The sequence below is a fragment of the Artemia sp. Qi Xiang Cuo genome, chromosome 4 (genome assembly GCF_049724085.1).
Source record: "Artemia sp. Qi Xiang Cuo chromosome 4, ASM4972408v1, whole genome shotgun sequence".
Lineage (NCBI taxonomy): Eukaryota > Metazoa > Arthropoda > Branchiopoda > Anostraca > Artemiidae > Artemia > Artemia sp. Qi Xiang Cuo.
The window spans coordinates 22,000,245-22,011,447 of NC_142797.1; the positions used below are offsets into that span (position 1 = coordinate 22,000,245).

Here is an 11,203-nt window from a genome sequence, read left to right on the forward strand (position 1 = left end):
GGATTTATAAATACCTACTTCTAAGGTGTAGAATGTACAAAAATAAAAGTAGACATTTTATTTGTAAATATATTTGTTTCCTTTATGTATAAATTATATTTTTTGGAAGGAGATTGTATAAAACATTTAGTTAAAAATTTTTGATGGTTTTCGTTCAAATAAGAAATTTTGTTTATCACTGGTTTCATATCAAGAGGGACTCTTGTTAAAACGGATTTAAATGGCCATGTTCACTGGAAAAGGGTGATTCTAACCCTCTAAATAGCTCCCTCTGGAGCTATTGTTTTATCCTTATATCCTTTCACTCTATACCTTCAACTCTGTTTCTACTTAGCCTTTTGTGTCATTCCTATCTAGTATTCATTCATATAGAAAACAAATTACAAGAAACGTTGAATCGATAAATACTTTATTTTAAATAAGAGATTATTTTATAAAATACATGGTTGTGTCTTCTTCCACTGTCAAATCCATAGACACTTTGAGTGTCTGTGTTGTCGGTGTCGGGTAAACTTCGAAAGGTTAAATTTTCGTTGTTTTCTTTCTTCTTTCTTTTTTGTTTAGCACTGAGGACAGCTTGAGGGAGGTCCTTGTAGAAATATTTGCTTGTTTCTTCGTCATCATGGTTTGCCACTGGCTGACAAAATCCTTGTTTTCTCACCTGTTTTGACTTTATTTTTCATTTTATTATTTTCTGATTAGAGAGCCTAAGTGTAGAAGTTTTAACTCCTATTTTCTATCTAAAATCTTGAATTTTGTACTTTTTCCTTGAAGAGATACGGTTTTATATGTTTCGTTCCCCATGCCCAATTGTAGCAAACCAAACCTAGAAGATTAGAAGAGGGCTTATTTGATCGTGAATCACAAATATTACTGACCTTTGAGAATAACCAAAGATTGGAGGGTCGCTAGCAATTGTTCCACGCCTCTTTTTACCCATATAATGACATATCAAAATTTGGCATTATTAATTTGTTTTAAACAGTAGAAAGGTCCAATAATTTATCTTTGGGGAGGAAATGATCCCTTATAGTCCAAGAAGAAGGAACTACAAGTTACGCAGTTTGCCCACCGTTCACATATAGTATTTCTCATTGCAGAATAGGAAAAAAATTATAATGGGAAGTGGTATTTTTTGGTGGGAAGGGGGTCCTTGAGTGGTATAAAGCCCTTCCGGGGGAATAATTTTTCATGGTAAAATTCAGGGAAATTTCTGTGGCAAATTTTACACAGAAAGCAGGAAAGGATTTCTTGTCAAAATTTGAAAAACAATCAGAAATTCCATTTATGAAACCAAGTTTTAAGCTTAAGAGAAACAAGAGCCATTTTAAATATGAGTGGAGCGGCTCCTTTCTCAACCCTTGCTCTTTAAGCTAGTCAGTTTTTGTTATCGTTCTATGACTCGTTCCTTTAGGAATGAGTCATAGAACACAAGAGCTGTTGAATTTGAAGTATTTTTACATAACTTGCTTTTCAAACTGTTCGTGGTAACGAACTGTAAGTAAGGAGCGACCCGGCTCAATGGTAACCGAAACTCTAAAAAACGGAATTTGGCACCAATAGATACATCAAAAGAATCAGATTTTAATTCTGATTTCAAATATATAAGTTTCATCAAGTTTAATATTACTCATCAAAAGTTACGCGCCTGAGAAAATTTGGCTGGTTTTCGAAAAAAGGGGGAAAGACCCCCTAAAAGTAATTGAACCTTAATGAAATTCACACTATCATATTTAGCGTATCAGAAAACCCTACTGTAGAGGTTTCAAGCTCCTATCTACAAAAATGTGGAATTTTGCATTTTTTGCCAGAAGAAAGATCACGGGTGCGTGTTTATTTGGGTTTTTTTCCCAGGGGTAATCGTATTGACCCAGTGGTCCTAGAATATCGTAAGAGGGCTCATTGGAATGGAAATTAAAAGTTCTAGTCCCCTTTTTAAGTGACCAAAAAAAATGGGAGGGCAGCTAGGCCCCCTCCCACGCTCATTTTTTCTCAAAGTCACCCAATTAAAATTTTGAGATAGCCATTTTGTTCAGCATAGTCGAAAATCTAATAAATATGTCTTTTAGGATGACTTAATCCCCCACAGTTCCCAGGGTAAGGGCTGCAAGTTATGAACTTTGCCCATTGCTTACATATTGTATTGGTTATTGGGAAGTATACAGACATTTTCAGGAAGAATTTTTTTCTGGTGGGGGGGGCTGGAGGAGGGGCTATATATTCTAATTAAACGGCCTTTGTGATTCAGGGGTTTGTTAATTAAAAATTTTTTAAATTTTAACGTAAAGAGCGTGTTATTGACTACGGGGAGAACCCCATAATATACGTAATAAAAAAAAAAACAATAAAAACAAAAAAATCGATACGGCTCAATAGTAATCCAAACTTTTAAAAACGGAAATTTTATGTCAATAAATTTATCAAAAGAATGGGCTTATAATTCTGATTCTAAATATATGAATTTTATTAAGTTTAGTATTACTCATCAAAGGCTACGAGCCTGAGAAAATTTACCTGATTTTTTAAAGAGGGGGAAACATCCCCTAAAAGTGAAAAAAAATTAATGAAAATCACACCGTCAGATTCAGCGTATCAGAAAACCCTATAACATAGGTTTCAAGCTCATATCTGCAAAAATCTGCAACTGTGTATTTTTTGCCAGAAGAAAAATATACCAATATAGAAGTTCGTTACGTAAATTAATTTGTAAATTACGTCAGAACCAAATTTAGAGAGCCATTTAGCAAAAGAAAAGTACATTTTTTATGCAAATTTTGCTTACTTATTCAATGCCGGCGAGCAAAAATAAAAGCTGCATTAACTAAAAAACGATCAGAAATTAAATAAAAAAAACAAGTTTTTTAAACTGAAAGTAAGGAGCGACATTAAAACTTAAAACGAACAGAAATTATTCCGTATATGAACGGGGTTGTCCCCTCCTCAACGCCTCGCTCTTTACGCTAAATATTTTATTGTTTAAAAAAAAAAGTTTTGATAAAGTCAAACTTTAGAGTGAAGAGTGAGGCGTTGAGGAGGGCACAGCCCCTGTCATATACGGACTAATTTCTGTTCGTTTTAAGTTTTAATGTCGCTCCTTACTTTCAGTTTGAAAAACTTGTTTTTTTATTTAATTAGAGTAAAGAGCGAGGATTGAGAATGCGACTGTAACGGCAAAACTTCTGATCATTTTAAGTTTAAACCTTGCTCTTTACTTTCAGTTGAAAAAAGTTGTCTTTTCATTTGTTGAAAAGACATTTGTTTCATTTGTTGACGAACAGAAATTATTCCGTATATGAAAGGGGCTGTGCCCTCCTCAACGCCTCGCTCTTTACGCTAAAGTTTTTATTGTTTAAAAAAAAGAGTTGTGAGAACGTCAAACCTTAGCGTAAAGAGCGAGGCGTTGAGGAGGCACACCCCTTTCATATACGGAATAATTTCTTTTCGTTTTAAGATTTAATGTCGCTCCTTATTTTCAGTTTAAAAAAATTTTTTTTATTTAAAGGCTGCAAAAGCGGAGGGTTTGGGGGGGCGGCAGCCCCCCAACTGTGCCTCCAAATACCGGTACGTTTTAAGGTTCAACCTTGTAACTCAGCTTCTTTAACTCTTTAGAAAACGTAGTTTTTTTCAAATAATTAAATTATATAAAAGGGGAAAACTGAGTTTTTTAAGTGGAAGTAATAAGCTTCTTTACAACCAAAATATTTGTCATTTTTTTTTACAATAAAGTAAAAAAAAAACCTAAATATAATATAAGGTAAAAGTCTGAATAGAATATAACGAAGTGGATTTTTGAATGAAATAAACAACGGTTATCAAAACATAAATGAACCGGAATTGTCCTGCAAATGAAAAGGGTCATAGTTACAAACCTCTAAGTTTTTTATGCTAGTTTGTTTTCCATTAAGACTTTTAGTTATTCATATCGGTTTTAAACAATAAAATTCGTGGTTTGTTTGGAGGAGAATCAATTATCAGAACATTTGTAATCGTAATTATTCTCAAATTCTCAACGTTACAACTATAATCTTCTCAACACATTTTTGGCATTTAATATCTTAGATGGTTTTCAATTGTTGAAGTTCTTGTACTAGCTTCGTTAAAGAAGTTTTGCTCTGTTATTCTGAGAGTTAATAAAATGGAAAAATCATTTATAAAAATAAAAACGAGTCATTTATAAATTTTAATTGTGAAGCTAAAACCTCGCTTATCCTTTGCCACAGCTGTTTTAAAGATATCTTTAGCAATTTGGTATTTTATAAGATAAAAACAGTAGGTTCAAATCATTATACTGTTTTAGCTGATTTATAGCTTATTGTTGCTGTTATCAACTAGTTTCTAAAGTTAATTTCATCCAAAGAGCATGTCCTTGCTTGTTCATTTTCTTCATAAATAATTTATTTATTTAATACAAAAATATAGAAAAATTGTGCGGAGAATATTTGTAAGTCGGAAAATATCGATTGAAGTAGTAATATTACGATAAAATTTGTGTCTGCTTTGCCTAATTAGCCACAACTATGTATTTTTAATTTAAAGGAATAATATTAAGAGAAATTAAGTACGTGACAAAAAAAAAATATTCTGTTTTTTTTTGGAACACCTATTTTCGAACATTTAATTTGGCATCCAACGTCATTACCTTATAAAAAGGATATTTCTTGTGAATGCAACAAATTTTTTGTAAGATGTAAATTTTATTAAATACTGGGGATATACAAAAATATATTTTCTTTTTAATTCCCACAATGTGACAAGAATTAAAACGCAAAAATATGGACTAAATTGATTTTTTTCAACCTATGAGTCCTAATCTGAATGTGTTCAAAAAAAGTATTTATATTTGAAAAATAACCCTTATAGATGGCATCTTTTACAAAGCATGAAACCAACCTATTTCACTGAACGAATTTACTTTTATTAAGATGAAACATATATTTATTTTTAACCTATAATTACCTAATTTGATTGTCCGTTTTGAAAGTTCATCTTTAACCTAATAAGTAAAAAATAAAATATATATTTACACAAAATAAAAAGGCAAAAAAAACGCCACAGCTTCTTTAAAGTTCTTTGCTAAGCAAAGGACATTATTAAAAAAATGTGCAACTTATAAAATTTCACTACAATCATTCAAAACCTTCATCCATTATTATGCATTATTTCGTTCTTCATTCATTCTTTCCAGTATTCTTCTAGGATCTTTCTGAATCCCTATGTCCTGAAAATATTGTTATTAATTAATTAATCGATTCAATAGTATAAGAAACTAAATATAGCATAAGGTAAAAGTCTGAATGCAATATAACGGAGTGGATTTTTGAATGAAATAAACGACGGTCATCAAAACATAAATGAACAGGGATTGTCTAGTAAATGAAAAGGGTCATGGTTACAAACCTCTAACCTAATTATGGTAGTTTGTTTTTTCCAATAGGACTTTTTGTTATTCGTATGTTTTAAACAATAAAATTTGTGGTTCGTTTTGAAGGAGAATCAATTACCAGAACATTTGTAATCATAATTATTCTCAAATTTTCTATTGCTCTTTAGACCAAGAAACGAATCTATAACTATCTCCAAAAAATTAACTACTGATGTTTTCATATACTTTTACTTAGGCAAAGACGGGAGCTTTAATGGAAACCAAAACCCTCTCTCCCCAAAATATACATTTTATTTTGCAGAATGTTTCTGAAGTAACCCATAGATCTAAAAGGGTTCTGTTTTTTTTTTTTTTTTATACTAAGATGTATTTTGGCATAAGGGCGGCGTATAGACAGAAATTCTCATAATCCAGATTATCATTTTATTTCTTTTTAACGTAAAATAAAACTAATTTGAAATTTAAGAAAGTAAAATCTAGGAGAAGCAGCAAGAACTGTTGCATTCTGAGATGGTATAATGTCATAAAAAAATTAAATACTCTAACGAATGAGAAAAATAAAACATTTTTTTCTTATCGCTATTTATTTCTATCCTTCTATCGAAGTTCCTAAATCAAAAATGTTTTAATACTGCGTCATATGTTTCCATAATATTATACGGATTTCATTGAGGGGGATAACGCAAAAGTGCACTGAGGTCTTGTGCCATTGACAGGGAAAGTTAGAGTAACTCAATAACCGTTTTGTAGCCGCTTCTCTCTGTTGTAAAATTGTGTTTAATCTCATTGCCTCTGTTTCACATTTTCATGCCAAAAAAATGTATTCCTTAATGTTTAACATTATAAAAGTGTGGATGACTATGTCTGAACCAAAGGGCTATATCTGATCTAATCTTAAAGTACGAAGTACATCAAACTTAAAGCTTTTTGTCCTCCCCGGTTCCATCTTAGGTCTAATCAGTGGTTTCCTTGGGAGGTTCCTTGGGTCTTAGGCAGCTTTCTTGGATGTATTATAATTGTTTCTACTGTTCGCTTTGGGTTTTTATAACATTCTCAAGGTTAGAATCCCTGCTTAAAGCTTCACCAAACAAAGTATTTTTAAGTAAATTAAGTCTTTCAAATGAAAGCATTATTAGGACAATTTTTCAAGGGGAATCGTCCAAAAATATTTTAAGGGGGGATTTTCAGAAAGGATATAATTGTCTGGAGAGAATTTTACGGGGGGGGGGGGGGGTGGTAGTTTAAATGAGACAACATTTAAAGAAAAAGTTTACCGGGAATGAAGTGAAATTTTAATGAAGAGAAAACCAGATTTAACGGCATTATTTGAAAAATGATCAGAAACTCAATAAAAAAAAGTAAGGAGCAGCCCTAAACTGAAAACAACGGGAAATTATTTCATATATAAGTGAGTTTGACTATTTGTCCCAACTTTTTAAGAGCGACTCCTGAGACCCAAAGGGTAACGTAAATTAAGATAAAGGATGCGGCACTAGATCCTTAAGGTCCATCCCGGCGGTGCTGATCTCCGTCTCAAGGCCTTTCAGCCAGAAAGTGCAAGGGGGGATGAAAGCCAGCCACCCTAGTCTTTCGTTTACCTTCCCCAGATTTCTCCAGGTACCCATTTGGAGCTTGGTCAACTCTGACTGAGCTTACTGAATCACGCCACACTAAACCCCGTCCCAAACCAAATAATTGAATACACTAGGATTCGAACCCTCACCCTTTCGGACAAGGGATCCTAAATATAGCGCACCAATCCCCTCGGCTAGGAACCCAAAGCGTGTGTAATTAGGATAAAAAGCTCTTTTAAAAGGACCAAAAATAACTATCATAAATAGCGAAGCATCGAGGAGCAAGGTAAAGAGCAAAGTTTCACCCCCCTTATTCATGGAATAAATCCTTTTCTATTTTAGTTTTAATCCTGGTCCTAATTTTCAATTGAAAAAACTTTTTTTTAATTTAATTTACACAAAAAAGAATGGACATTTCATAGAATAAAAATAAGCACAAACTATAAATTTAATCTTTGAATATGGCCATGTATTGTACTTGTTTGACAAACAACTTTTAGAACTAGGGTAATTATGTGAACAATTTAGAGAGCATTAACTTGAATAAGTATCCTTACAGCTAGCATAGAATCTGAATGAGTTCTTGACCTTTCGGATATATTTGGCAAAGAAAAACTCGTATTTATAAGAGTCCCAAAGTTAATATTAACTTTGTTTTGGGGACAGTGCGACTTCAAAATTATAATTGCTGCAAATGTTAACCATAATTGAATATACCTTACAATACATTTAGGTTGTATTGTTTGACGTCAATAAGCCACTTACTGTTGACCTACTACAAAAAACATATACTATATTGCTTTTTGACTCTTTGGAGGACGATAACAGTTGACAAAATAGATGGCTCTTATTGAATTGCTATATAATCAATAGAAAAATTCGTGAATCTAAAAAAAGGCATTTTGCCTATGCCCGTAGATGCATTCATCAACATTATTTAAATCTAATCAAAGTGGGTTGAGTGTCTCGCTTTATTTACTATGTTTTATAGCACAGATAAAGGAAAAGTATTACTAGCATTACAACTACCTCTTGGTACGTTATAATCCATTCATTTACAAAGAAATTGAAGCTTAAAGAGTAATAAAACAGTGGAACTTAAACAGTAAAGAAATTGGAGTGAAGAAACAGCAATATTACAAAGTTGATATGTATTTATTATAGTCAAATTTTATAGAAGATAAAACATACGCATTTTTAAATGTTAACAAATAACTCTTAATGTGGCAACATTAATTGAATCTGCTTATTACAAAAAGTTCATTAAGTGGACACACGCTTTTGAAAGCATCGCGGGATCTATTGTTTCATTGCTGTAGTTAATTATGAAGAAAAGAACTGGATAAATAATGCTTAAAGGAAGCTCCTTAGAATCTATTACTTATTAAAATATAATCCTGACATGGTAAAAAACGAACAAAGATAGGACTAAGCCTGAAAACAAACAAAAATAAGACGTACATGGTTTTTTCCCTTAGAATTGATAGTAGAAAGTTAAGATGACATCAACTCATTGAGCTGTGAAGGATTTTCTATATTTAGGACTTAGGAAAAAGTTGTCCCGTCGTATTGGAGGATTAACATAAGGGGTTCACCACTTTTAAAGGCAAAAGTGGCGCAAAGGGGTTGCTATGCCACTTACTGGAGGGGGAGATCCCTCGTCGGCCAAAATAGTGGGATTTCCGTGGTTACTCCAACGGTTCCGTTCATACTAGCGTGATCGGATGGTCCAGGGCCACTTTTAAAAGCCAAGGTTTACCGATAAGATTTCTAACTACCTCTTTAGACTCAACCTAGGCTGAAAAGTTAAAAGAGTACATAGTATAAAAAAAGGTCTTATTGTATTCACTTCACACTGTATAAGAACTGATTTAAAAAAAGACTCTTTCTCCCAGCCCGCTCCGCTAGACGGGTGACTGCGAGATGGGGTACGGGGTTGTAAATTAATTCTTCCAGCCAATCCTAGGTCTTTGCCAAGAATGGCAAAGATTTGCAACTTATCTCACAGTCAGTCACTTAATTGAGGTTTGTAATGAACCAGGAGAAACCAAAAATATTCTCAAGAAGAAAGCTATCACCAAACTCCTAGGTGATGACATATTGAAAACAGATATAGCTAAACTATATTCAATAAAAAAGTACATAGTTTCCACATAAAAGATAGTTAAGCGTGTTTAATAAACTGATAATCAAATCGACGCCATTGCCCTAGTCAAAGGCAATAAATCTAAGAAAAAAACGGCAAACTTTCCATCCCAGTCCAAAATTACCACCAATGATAATTCGTCGGCTGAAGAAGAATTTCAGTGTTCAAATCAAGCAAATGATGAAACTTTGACCACAATGGATATTTAAATGTATACTATGCAAGATTTTACGTTTCTCACAAAATTATCACTGTGCAATAATGTTGTTTTAACTATTACGATGACCAAAATAATTTGCGCAACAACCCCTGAGCTAGCCCTGATAGCCCCTTAAGCCGTTTTAACTGTCAATATCTCGACACTAGATTTTGTAAAAAATGTAAAACCAAAGCTAATGTAAGAGACAAAACTTAATATAATCTGCTTTAACATCAAAAGCATAAGAGATAAGTGGACTAATTTTAAAGATTTAATTTTAATTAACGTTTACTGCCCTTTCGACGTAATTGGAATAACGGACATGTGGCTTTCAGAAATTGATGATACTAATGAATTGTCCCTCCCTGGCTTTCAAGCTATTCATATTGAAACAAAATTAACAAAGTCCTCTTTTGGCATTTCTCTTTACATTCACAAGGCTATTACACTGTGAATCCTTATTCTCGCAACCTATAAATAATAGATGCATTTAGTCAATAATTGTTGATATGAGTGTTGACGACAATTCTTTTATTTTTTCATTGTTTTATAAACAAACCTCATTTCAGACACATTTCTTTTGTAATCTTTTTTATGACTTTTATAGTTTTATTAATTTACCACAAAAGAAGGCAATAGTTTTTGGGGACTTCAATTGTAATTTACTAAATGTTAGCAGTAATAATGATTGTGATATCTTCTTTGAAACATTTACCTCAAGTGGTCATCTTCCGACAATCCTTTTTCCTACTAGAGTTGATACTATGAGGTTTACACTAATGTAATTGATAACATTTTTGTAGCCACTTCCTTGGGAAACTACCCGTCCTCCAAAATAATACTCTCTGACCTGTCAGACCACTTTCTAATCCATCCCTCCCTACCCGTCCACCCACCTATTACACACCCTAGAACTAATATCCCTACGTCTAAAAGGATCTATAATATTGTGAATAAGAACCGGTTCACGGATCGTTTGAAATAATTTGACTGGTCAAAGGTTTTGGATTGTCAGGATGTTAATTCAGCCACAAATTGTTTTACACAGGGACTGAGTGATCTTATCAGTTCAACCTTTCCAGTCTGTAAATCAAAATGAAAAACTACCTATATACACCCCTGGATGTCCAATAGCCTGATAATCTCTTCATAATGTAAAAATAACCTATATAAGTTAGCTTGCAAAACCAGTAGCGTTATTGACCTAACTAATTATAAAACTTACAAAAACTATATACAAAACTCTTCCGTGAAGCAAAAAAAAAAATAATATTATTCAAAAATCACTCACTGCAAAGGGAACTACCGGGGACAAATACACCATCATATTCATCATATTTGATAACCCTACTTTATAAGTTTCAAGTCCCTATACACCATAATACGGAATTTTACATTTTTACCACAAGAAAGATCTCGAATACATGTTACTTTGTTTCTTTAATTTCGTCCCCAAGGGTGACCAAATGGAAACAGTGATCCTATAAGCTCAGAAGACGGTTCATATGCCATCGATGCCAAACAAAATTGGGCTCGATATAATCAACTTCGTGACAAAGCTGTTTTAAAGTATAAAAAGGTGGACTTGCCCTTATCGAAAGTAGAATACTTTTGAAACTTCATTTGAAAGGCCATTTCTTGGCCAAACCTCAACATTTTGACACTCCTGAAAAGCCAAATTTTGTTTCGAATTTTACTTCAAATTTGACATCTTTCAATGCAAAGCAGCTAGTTGCTCTTCCCTTTCTCGAACAGCAGCAAGTTCATGAAAATGAATTAGGTCAGTTTCCTTATAATTTTTTGATACGATAAAATAATACTATTGGGCATTACGCGCTACCTAAGAATCGAGCTACCACTAGTGCTACCTGGGTTTTGTTGGGGTGATATGACAAAATGGG

At 33.0% G+C, this 11,203-nt stretch overlaps 1 long non-coding RNA gene across 1 annotated transcript; it reads right to left on the minus strand.

Moving 5' to 3' along the window:
- Positions 1–5,058: 5,058 nt before the first annotated feature.
- LOC148952885 (uncharacterized) lies at positions 5,059–11,203 on the minus strand. The gene is made up of 2 exons (XR_016141613.1): positions 10,892–11,203; positions 5,059–5,218 (listed from the first exon to the last, which is right to left on the minus strand). It is a non-coding gene; the product is annotated as an uncharacterized LOC148952885 (long non-coding RNA).